The sequence below is a fragment of the Palaemon carinicauda genome, chromosome 14 (genome assembly GCF_036898095.1).
Source record: "Palaemon carinicauda isolate YSFRI2023 chromosome 14, ASM3689809v2, whole genome shotgun sequence".
NCBI lineage: Eukaryota > Metazoa > Arthropoda > Malacostraca > Decapoda > Palaemonidae > Palaemon > Palaemon carinicauda.
In genome coordinates this window covers 1676155-1687066 of record NC_090738.1, presented here as the reverse complement: position 1 = coordinate 1687066, position 10912 = coordinate 1676155, and positions in this window count along the sequence as shown.

The window sequence follows — 10912 nt, the reverse complement described above, 5'->3', positions numbered from 1 at the left end:
CTTTGATGTCCCGCTGCAAGGATTGCAACTGGTTTACTCAGCTTCCCTGGGTCCTCCTTGGACTAAGGACCACTCCTAAAGACGCCCTCGACGTCTCGGCAGCCGAAATGGTGTATGGCGACCCGTTGGTCGTCCCTGCCGAGTTTTTTCCTTCTACAACCTCCTCCGACGATCTCCAGCGCATACGTCACGTCGTGGGAAAATTTACTCTGTGCCGCCAGACTTACAAGCCCCCAGCGAAGCATCACATACCAACGGACTTGCACTCTGCAACGCACGTCTTCCTGCGCAACGACACCAGCAAGCCACCGTTAACGCCCCCTTACACGGGACCTTACCTTGTGATCCGACGCAGTCCGAAAGCATTCCTCCTAAACATTCGGGGCAAAGAAGACTGGGTCTCCATTGATCGTCTAAAACCTGCTTATCTTCTGCCAGATGACCCGCCTACAGTTCGCCTCTCTAGATCAGGGCGCCCTATTTAACATGTACAGTATGTCATTTTTAGGGGGGGAGCCATGTACCAACCGTGTTTCACACAATTGTACATAATTCCTTTTGTATATATTATGGTTGTATCTTCGCTCTTCCCTCGCACTAAAACGAACATGAAAATTCAAGTCTGGTTTTTCCTCTGTGATTTTGTCTGTCTTGTGAACTTGTCATGTCCTGTTGCCTTGAGGTTTTGTATATAAGGAGAGTGTTCCACAACAATATAACTCAGTCGTTTTCAATCTGCCTTTGATTTCACAACTCCTCTCTCGGCCTGTCACATCCCCTACAATTACTTTTTCTTGTCGTTTGGTGGCAACATTGAAATAAACCTTATAGTAAAAATGGGTGTTTTAAATTTTATTGGATTATTTTCGTAAAGCCAGTTTACAAATAAGTACAAGGCTGAGATTCAGTCTTAATGTAAGCTAGGAATATGGCAGTCTATGGCGGCTAGGTAAGTAAGTAAGGATATGTCTCGAAAAACATTGGCTTTCAGTCATATTGTTATTTATATCATATATCCTATAAATCCTTTTGAGGACATAAATGACCAAGGAAATGGAAACATTTATTAGGAAAGTAATAACAGTTGTTATGGTTGCCAATGATGAAAAAATCTATAAAGGATGATGATTGAAAATTACAGCTATGTTCATAAAGATTACCGAGTAAATGTATGCATAAGTTCAAGGATACTTTGACCAAACCTTTACACAAGATTGATGTCTGTAAAGTTATATTTATTCCGACTTTTAGCTAGGTGCATCAATTGTGGATATTTTTTTTTTTGTGAAAATCCCGACAAATGTCTTTAAATTATAGTATTTGAAAAGTTAAATTAACTTTTCATTATTTATTCGGTGACACTGTTTCTTGCCTTTCACCATTTAATTGACACTTCACTAGAAATACGTTCAGAGTATAACGATGTACCTGAGGTTAAAAGCTCCAAATGAAACAATTCTTTAAATATTGACTCGGTAATGATTCGTACTTTTAAAATCATGGACCATTTGCTGCTTTTTGTTTTCCAATTTGCAAACAGTTTTACAATTTCTACAAATTTCTAATATTTTGGGAGAGAATTTCTTTTAAAAAGTGAGATTTGATAGTTTTTCAGACGTTGAATTTTCATCAAGGTTAATTCTTTTTCTATATATGTAATTGATTATAGAAGAAAGTATATAGTCACCTGTTGTCTCTAGAACTTGTGTAGAGTCTGCATTTTGAGGAAGTAAGTGAACTTCGTACTCCAGGAATCTTTCCTCGTATCAATATTTTATTTTATTTCCTAAATTAGCCCAAATAACATCTGCTACTGAAGTTTTCTTCAGCAGTTTTTGAGCGGCTGATTCCAATATCTATATAACATATTTTGCGAATAGCAAAACATTTCATTAAGCTGAGAAATTTCTGTTGAAACATTATCTATACTAAAAAATTAAAGTAATTGTTTAAACCAATCCGTTGGTCTGCTAAATAAATAGAAACTCAAATCTTTCAAAGAAAGATAAAGCATTTCAAGACATGGCTGCAGAGGCAGCCAGCTATTGGTTGCATGTCAAAGAATTCAATTAAAGAAAATATCTAAGAGCCTCGCGTCATTTTGATGACATTGAAAAATGGCCATGAATTTTCTGGATAATATTAGAAATGTCCACATTCAAGTTTCCTAAAGCAAATTTTACTAAATTGAATGAAATGTGCGCACTGCACTAAGCCTTAACAATATAATCATTCCATGAGCGAATGTTTGTATATAAACAATGGTTTACTTCAAAATTTGAATTAGCATTATGTATTATATTAAAACCAGGAACTCTTCTCCAATCACGTTGGAAGTTATCCAAAGTGATTTTGAAACAAATGAACATCAGCACTTCCATTCTCTTTCACGAAAAAATCACACACACACAGACCCACACACCCACACACACACACACACACACACACACACATATATATATATATACATATATATATATATATATATATATATATATATATATATATATATATATATATATCCTTTCTAAAATAATGAAAATTATTGGAGCGTTTCCCTGTTTTTTTTATATCTGAAGTATCAACATGAAGAGCAGAAGATAGAGAAAAATCAAGTTTCAATTCACCATAACCATTCCTAATGCCTTTTACGTAGCATATTCATAACAACTGCCTCGGATTTGGTTCAATCATAAAACACTTTTACTGCAACGCATGAATCCTAGTATAGTGTACCAACCGTGTGTCACATGATCGTAAATAGTAACGACATTTCATTATGTGTATATATTATGCTTGTATCTTCGCTCTTCCCTCGCACTAAAAAGAACCTGAATATAAATGCCTGTTTTTTGCACCGTTAACGGTGTCAGTTTTGACAGGAAATTTCCTGTTGCATTGAGCTTTTGTATATATAGGAGAGAGTCCTGTAATAAACTCAATCAGTTGCTTTCATCCTGTCTTTGAGTCACAACCTTCTCTCGGCCCATCACATTGGTGACACCGGAGTGACCTCCTACCTGCACAAAGCGAAGGTTTTCTCTATGCTCGACGTCCTGAAGGGGTATTATCAGGGGCCTATGAACCCAGAAGACATCCCCAAGATCGCCATCACCACTCCGTTTGGTACATACACCTTCAATTACCCCGGTTTTGTCCTTCGTAATGCTGGGGCCACGTTTCAACATCTCATGGATAGCATCTTAGGGGACCTCCCCTTCTGTGTATGTTATGTGGACGACATACTTGTGTTCTCCTTCTCAAAAGAGGAACACCTCAGTCACCTGCGCATCGTGCTTGACCGCCTGCAACAAAGGGGCCTTGTAGTCCGGTACGACAAGTGTACCTTTGGCGCCAACGAAGTGTTCTTAGGGCACTGCATCACTCCTGAAGGAGTCCATCCCCTCCCTGAGAAGGTAGCAGGCGTTCAGGACTTCCCCGAGCCCTCGACCATCAAAGCTCTTCAAGAATTCTTGGGCAAGATCAACTATTATCACCTTTTTCTGCCAGCCATTGCCGCCACTCTTGCTCCCCTCTACGCCTCCTTCAAGGGAAAGCCAAAGGACCTGAAGTGGGGTCCCCTTCAAGAAGCGGCCTTCTGCAATGCAAAGAAGGCCCTATCAACCACTGCGGCTCTCACTTTTCCTATCCCACATGCCCCTCTCCTTCTCTCCACCGATGCCAGCGACGTCGCTATTGGTGCAGTACTCGAGCAGGTGGTTAACGGCTCGCCCCGCCCATTGGCCTTCTTCAGCAGAACACTGTCCAAGGCAGAATCGGGTTATTCTACCTTCGATCGCAAATTTCTGGCGGTACACTTGACTGTCCGTCACTTTCGCCATATCTTAGAATGGACGGCCTTCATCGTTCGCACAGACCACATGCCTCTGGTGCACGCCTTCACTCGACAGTCTGACGCCTGGTCCACCCGTCAACGCCGACATCTCTCCGCCGTTGCTGAATACAATTGCACCCTTCAATACATCCCTGGGAAAATGAATGGCCTAACGACATGATCCAGAGTATCAAACATGCAGGACATCCTGCACGTCCCTCCACAGGGAAGACTTCCCCCTTGAAGACTCTAACACCACCCTCCTCTGTGACGTCAGTACTGGTCGACCGCGACCTTGGATTCCTGCTCCCATGCGCCGGCAGGTGTTTGATTTCATTCACAACCTTTCACATCCCTCGTGCTGTTCTACTGCATATCTGATGAAGGTGAAGTTCATTTGGCACGGCATTTCTAAGGATGCTAAGGATTGGGTCTGCGCCTGTACTTCTTGCCAAACTTCCAAAGTACATCGACACTAGGATTCAGGAGTGGGTACCTTTCCTTAACCTCAGCGTCGTTTCGCACACATTCACGTCGACATTATAGGCCCCTTACCCACATCACAAGGACATCGTTACCTGTTTACCGCCATCGACCGCTCCACTCGTTGGCCTGAAGCCATTCCCATGGAAACTGCAACGTCCGACTCATGTACAACTGCCTTAGTCTCAAGTAAATTTTTTATCCCTGAGCATATTACTTCTGACAGGGGTACCACTTTCACCTCTCAATTGTGGACATCATTAGCGAATCTCCTGGGCATCACCCTACATCACACAACTGCCTACAACCCCGCTGCCAATGGAATGGTTGAACATTTTCATCGCACCCTAAAAGCAGCTTTGATGTACCGCTACAAGGATTCCAACTGGTTTACTCAGCTTCCCTGGGTCCTCCTGGGACTAAGGACCACTCCTAAAGACGCCCTCGACGTCTCGGCAGCTGAAATGGTGTATGGCGACTCGTTGGTCGTCCCTAATGAATTTTTTCCTTCTGCGACCTCCTCCAACGATCTCCAGTGCATACGTCACATCGTGGAAAAATTTACTCCATGCCGCCAGACTTACAAGCCCCCAGCGAAGCATCACATACCGACAGACTTGCACTCTGCAACGTACATCTTCCTGCGCAATGACAATAGCAAGCCACCGCTAACGCCCCTTTACACGGGCCCTTTCCTTGTGATCCAACGCAGTCTGAAAGCATTCCTACTAAACATTCGTGGTAAAGAAGACTGGGTCTCCATTGATCATCTAAAACCTGCTTATCTCCTGCCAGATGACCCGCCTACAGTTCGCCTCTCTAGATCAGGGCGCCCTATTTAACATGTACAGTATGTCATTTTTAGGGGGGGAGCCATGTACCAACCGTGTGTCAAACGATCGTACATAGTAACGACTTTTCATTTTGTGTATATATTATGTTTGTATCTTCGCTCTTCCCTCGCACTAAAAAGAACCTGAATATAAATGCCTGTTTTTTGCACCGTTAACGGTGTAAATTTTGAACAGGAAATTTCCTGTTGCATTGAGCTTTTGTATATATAGGAGAGAGTCCTGTAATAAACTCAATCAGTTGCTTTCATCCTGTCTTTGAGTCACAACCTTCTCTCGGCCCATCACATTGGTGACACCGGAGTGACCTCCTACCTGCACAAAGCGAAGGTTTTCTCTATGCTCGACGTCCTGAAGGGTATTATCAGGGGCCTATGAACCCAGAAGACATCCCCAAGATCGCCATCACCACTCCGTTTGGTACATACACCTTCAATTACCCCTGTTTTGTCCTTCGTAATGCTGGGGCCACGTTTCAACATCTCATGGATAGCATCTTAGGGGACCTCCCCTTCTGTGTATGTTACGTGGACGACATACTTGTGTTCTCCTTCTCAAAAGAGGAACACCTCAGTCACCTGCGCATCGTGCTTGACCGCCTGCAACAAAGGGGCTTGTAGTCCGGTACGACAAGTGTACCTTTGGCGCCAACGAAGTGTTCTTAGGGCACTGCATCACTCCTGAAGGAGTCCATCCCCTCCCTGAGAAGGTAGCAGGCGTTCAGGACTTCCCCGAGCCCTCGACCATCAAAGCTCTTCAGGAATTCTTGGGCAAGATCAACTATTATCACCTTTTTCTGCCAGCCATTGCCGCCACTCTTGCTCCCCTCTACGCCTCCTTCAAGGGAAAGCCAAAGGACCTGAAGTGGGGTCCCCTTCAAGAAGCGTCCTTCTGCAATGCAAAGAAGGCCCTATCAACCACTGCGGCTCTCACTTTTCCTATCCCACATGCCCCTCTCCTTCTCTCCACCGATGCCAGCGACGTCGCTATTGGTGCAGTACTCGAGCAGGTGGTTAACGGCTCGCCCCGCCCATTGGCCTTCTTCAGCAGAACACTGTCCAAGGCAGAATCGGGTTATTCTACCTTCGATCGCAAATTTCTGGCGGTACACTTGACTGTCCGTCACTTTCGCCATATCTTAGAATGGACGGCCTTCATCGTTCGCACAGACCACATGCCTCTGGTGCACGCCTTCACTCGACAGTCTGACGCCTGGTCCACCCGTCAACGCCGACATCTCTCCGCCGTTGCTGAATACAATTGCACCCTTCAATACATCCCTGGGAAAATGAATGGCCTAACGACATGATCCAGAGTATCAAACATGCAGGACATCCTGCACGTCCCTCCACAGGGAAGACTTCCCCCTTGAAGACTCTAACACCACCCTCCTCTGTGACGTCAGTACTGGTCGACCGCGACCTTGGATTCCTGCTCCCATGCGCCGGCAGGTGTTTGATTTCATTCACAACCTTTCACATCCCTCGTGCTGTTCTACTGCATATCTGATGAAGGTGAAGTTCATTTGGCACGGCATTTCTAAGGATGCTAAGGATTGGGTCTGCGCCTGTACTTCTTGCCAAACTTCCAAAGTACATCGACACTAGGATTCAGGAGTGGGTACCTTTCCTTAACCTCAGCGTCGTTTCGCACACATTCACGTCGACATTATAGGCCCCTTACCCACATCACAAGGACATCATTACCTGTTTACCGCCATCGACCGCTCCACTCGTTGGCCTGAAGCCATTCCCATGGAAACTACAACGTCCGACTCATGTACAACTGCCTTAGTCTCAAGTAAATTTTTTATCCCTGAGCATATTACTTCTGACAGGGGTACCACTTTCACCTCTCAATTGTGGACATCATTAGCGAATCTCCTGGGCATCACCCTACATCACACAACTGCCTACAACCCCGCTGCCAATGGAATGGTTGAACATTTTCATCGCACCCTAAAAGCAGCTTTGATGTACCGCTACAAGGATTCCAACTGGTTTACTCAGCTTCCCTGGGTCCTCCTGGGACTAAGGACCACTCCTAAAGACGCCCTCGACGTCTCGGCAGCTGAAATGGTGTATGGCGACTCGTTGGTCGTCCCTAATGAATTTTTTCCTTCTGCGACCTCCTCCAACGATCTCCAGTGCATACGTCACATCGTGGAAAAATTTACTCCATGCCGCCAGACTTACAAGCCCCCAGCGAAGCATCACATACCGACAGACTTGCACTCTGCAACGTACATCTTCCTGCGCAATGACAATAGCAAGCCACCGCTAACGCCCCTTTACACGGGCCCTTTCCTTGTGATCCAACGCAGTCTGAAAGCATTCCTACTAAACATTCGTGGTAAAGAAGACTGGGTCTCCATTGATCATCTAAAACCTGCTTATCTCCTGCCAGATGACCCGCCTACAGTTCGCCTCTCTAGATCAGGGCGCCCTATTTAACATGTACAGTATGTCATTTTTAGGGGGGGAGCCATGTACCAACCGTGTGTCAAACGATCGTACATAGTAACGACTTTTCATTTTGTGTATATATTATGTTTGTATCTTCGCTCTTCCCTCGCACTAAAAAGAACCTGAATATAAATGCCTGTTTTTTGCACCGTTAACGGTGTCGGTTTTGAACAGGAAATTTCCTGTTGCATTGAGCTTTTGTATATAAAGGTGGGTGTCCTGTAATAAACTCACTCAGTTGTTTCCATCCTGTCTTTGAGTCACAACCTTCTCTCGGACCGTCACAATAGTTATGAATTTAATTTCAGGCCACAGTTCCCTGACTTCTGTGAATGAATGTTTTTAACTGCATGTTATATTTGAGCCATTTCCGAAGAAACTACATGCCTTCATCTTCTGAATTACTTTTTACCCAAATATATATATATATATATATATATATATATATATATATATATATATATATATATATATATATATATATATATATATATATATTTATATATATATATATATATATATATATATATATATATATATTTATATATATATATATATATATATATATATATATATATATATATATATATATATATATATATATATATATATATATATATATATATATACATATATATATATATATATATATATATATATATATATATATATATATGGATAACTGTAGGCTATAGTTTTTACTTTCTCGTTTCGTGGCTATCCGAATTTGCATGTTGTTTTACTGCTAAATCACCCATTTTCCCTATTCTCCACATCACGTTGCCATCAGTATAATCGACAGCGGTAATATAAAGGACATCTCTCCTTCTTTGTTAATAGTCATAATAACATGTCAAAGACTAAATACATAAATTAAACTGCTCTCCTCTGAAATGAAGGATGATTGACACCTTGATTTACTTGAAATTATATTTAAAGTTCAAAATACAGTAAACGGAAGCAGATATGTAATATGACGAGACTAGTGATGATGGCATGAGTTCGTAAGATAGGCTAACCTTTTTTGGCAACACCCTAAACTGCCTATCTCCTGTGAACCGTCTGTCTGCGACCATTCTCGCTCGTTATTGCCTTCCAAATTACTACAGGCCTAAGCAGGGTAAGTCTATATCCACATTATTTACTCTAAATAAATGACAAGTGCATGTTGTTAATCACATTTATACAAACTTCAATAACAGAGCATACACCTTACAGTAGGTGAGGATTCCATGAGAGAGAGAGAGAGAGAGAGAGAGAGAGAGAGAGAGAGAGAGAGAGAGAGAGAGAGAGAGAGAGTGTGTGTGTGTGTGTGTGTTACAATAAGTTACAAGGATTTTGGATGACTCCAAAACCTTTTTCGTCCAAACGTGGAGAATCCTTTTGCTACTGGGTAAAGCGGTTTAGTTTGAACACGTATAACTTATTCTTGAACTCGTTTACCGTGTTACTGTTTACTACATCCGCTGGTATTCTGTTGCATGTGTTTGATATTTTGCATATAAAGAAATTACCACATTCAGTGGTATTGTATATTTTCAATTCCAGTTTGTACCTGTTATCTCTGGACTGATTTGTGCAAAGCGTGGATAGATTGTTGTTATTCCTTCAAGATTTTTCAATGTCTCTATTACCTGTCCCCTCAGTCATCGAATTTGTAGATGAAATACGTTCAAACGTTCCTTCCTCCGTCTATAACCAAATTGCCGTAGTGTTGGAACTGGTTTGGTGGCCATAGGTTGTACTTCTTCCAGTCTACCTATATCCTTCTGAATACTTTAAGCCCAGAACTGGACTTCTTATTCTTGATTTGGTCTTAGTAGTGATGAGTACAGCTGAAGTACAGTGTCTATGTTTCTGTATTTGAATTGTCATTTTATGTATCCTTTTAGTTTTTGTGTTTTCTTTCCAGCTTTTATGCTGTTTGGTGAACTTTGAATGTTTGCTAATAATAGTTCTGAAATCTTCCTCCTGGTCCACACTTCCTATTTAACCTCACACGATGGAGTTTTTTGGGTCACTATAACCTATGTTCATAACTTTACATTTCCCTCAGTTGAAAGGAATTTGCGAGTACTAATCCAGGAGTTAATTTTGGAGGGCACCATATAACCCCTAGGTCTGAAAGCTCACTGGAAATATCTGGGAAAGTGACCTCGGGGCTGGCTGCAAGGACATATTTTGCATTGCTGCTTGAGTGAGCCATACCCTTGACCGAAAGTGAATTTCGACACGCCAGAACCAAGTAAACACTTCTCTGATGGTGAATGACGGCAGTTTGCTCATCACTCCAAGTGTCACCAATGTGTGACATGGTTACTAACGGAGAGGCAAGATGAATGCAAGTAACTTATATTAAAAAGGTAACGAGTTTATATACAAGCAGGTCCGAGCAAGATGCCAACAAAATGTAAAAAAAGAGTAAATACATGCCAAGTCCAGCCAAAACAGGTTCTGTTATCAGTGCAGGGAAGAACGACATGTAAAAAAGGCTATAACGTTACATTGCACTTGGGTGTATGAAACACGTATTTTACAGTGAATTATTCAACGAAACCGAAAATTATATTCACTATAGAGATATGGTTTTAGTTTGTATTAGTCACAAAGTGATCAATGATCTGAATTTCATAAAGTCAGCCATTGGGCCAGGATTTAGGGTGATATGAGAAAATATGAAATAAAAAAAATATATATATGCAAAGGTCTCCCTACAATCTAATGTCTTATTTCTTCTTACGTTATCTTATAAGCTATAAATTTGTGTTTAGGGAAACTTCGAAAGTGGGGAACATATCAGGTCCAAACTTATTTGCTTTATGAGAGAAGTTTGCTGGCGGAAGACTTAAGACTCAATTTCTTTTTTCCAGGTTCGTGAAATATAGACTATTACACCTAAACTATAATAAGATTCAAGCGATATTACTTTTTTTTTCACAATGACTAGAAATAAAGATTGAAGAAAATTGATACTTTCTAAGCGAGATCAAAACTGCTTTGACCTATTTTACAAATAATTTGAACGAAAGAGATGAACTAAGACAAAATCATAAAGAGCAAGCGTTGATTCTTTTCTACTCACGATATGTTCTATGCATTGCTTGTTATCTAGTTCATGTTTTATCTAAATTTTTTACATTATATAAATATATATATATATATATATATATATATATATATATATATATATATATGTATATATATATATATATATATATATATATATATATATATATATATATATATATCTATATATATATGTATATATATACACACAC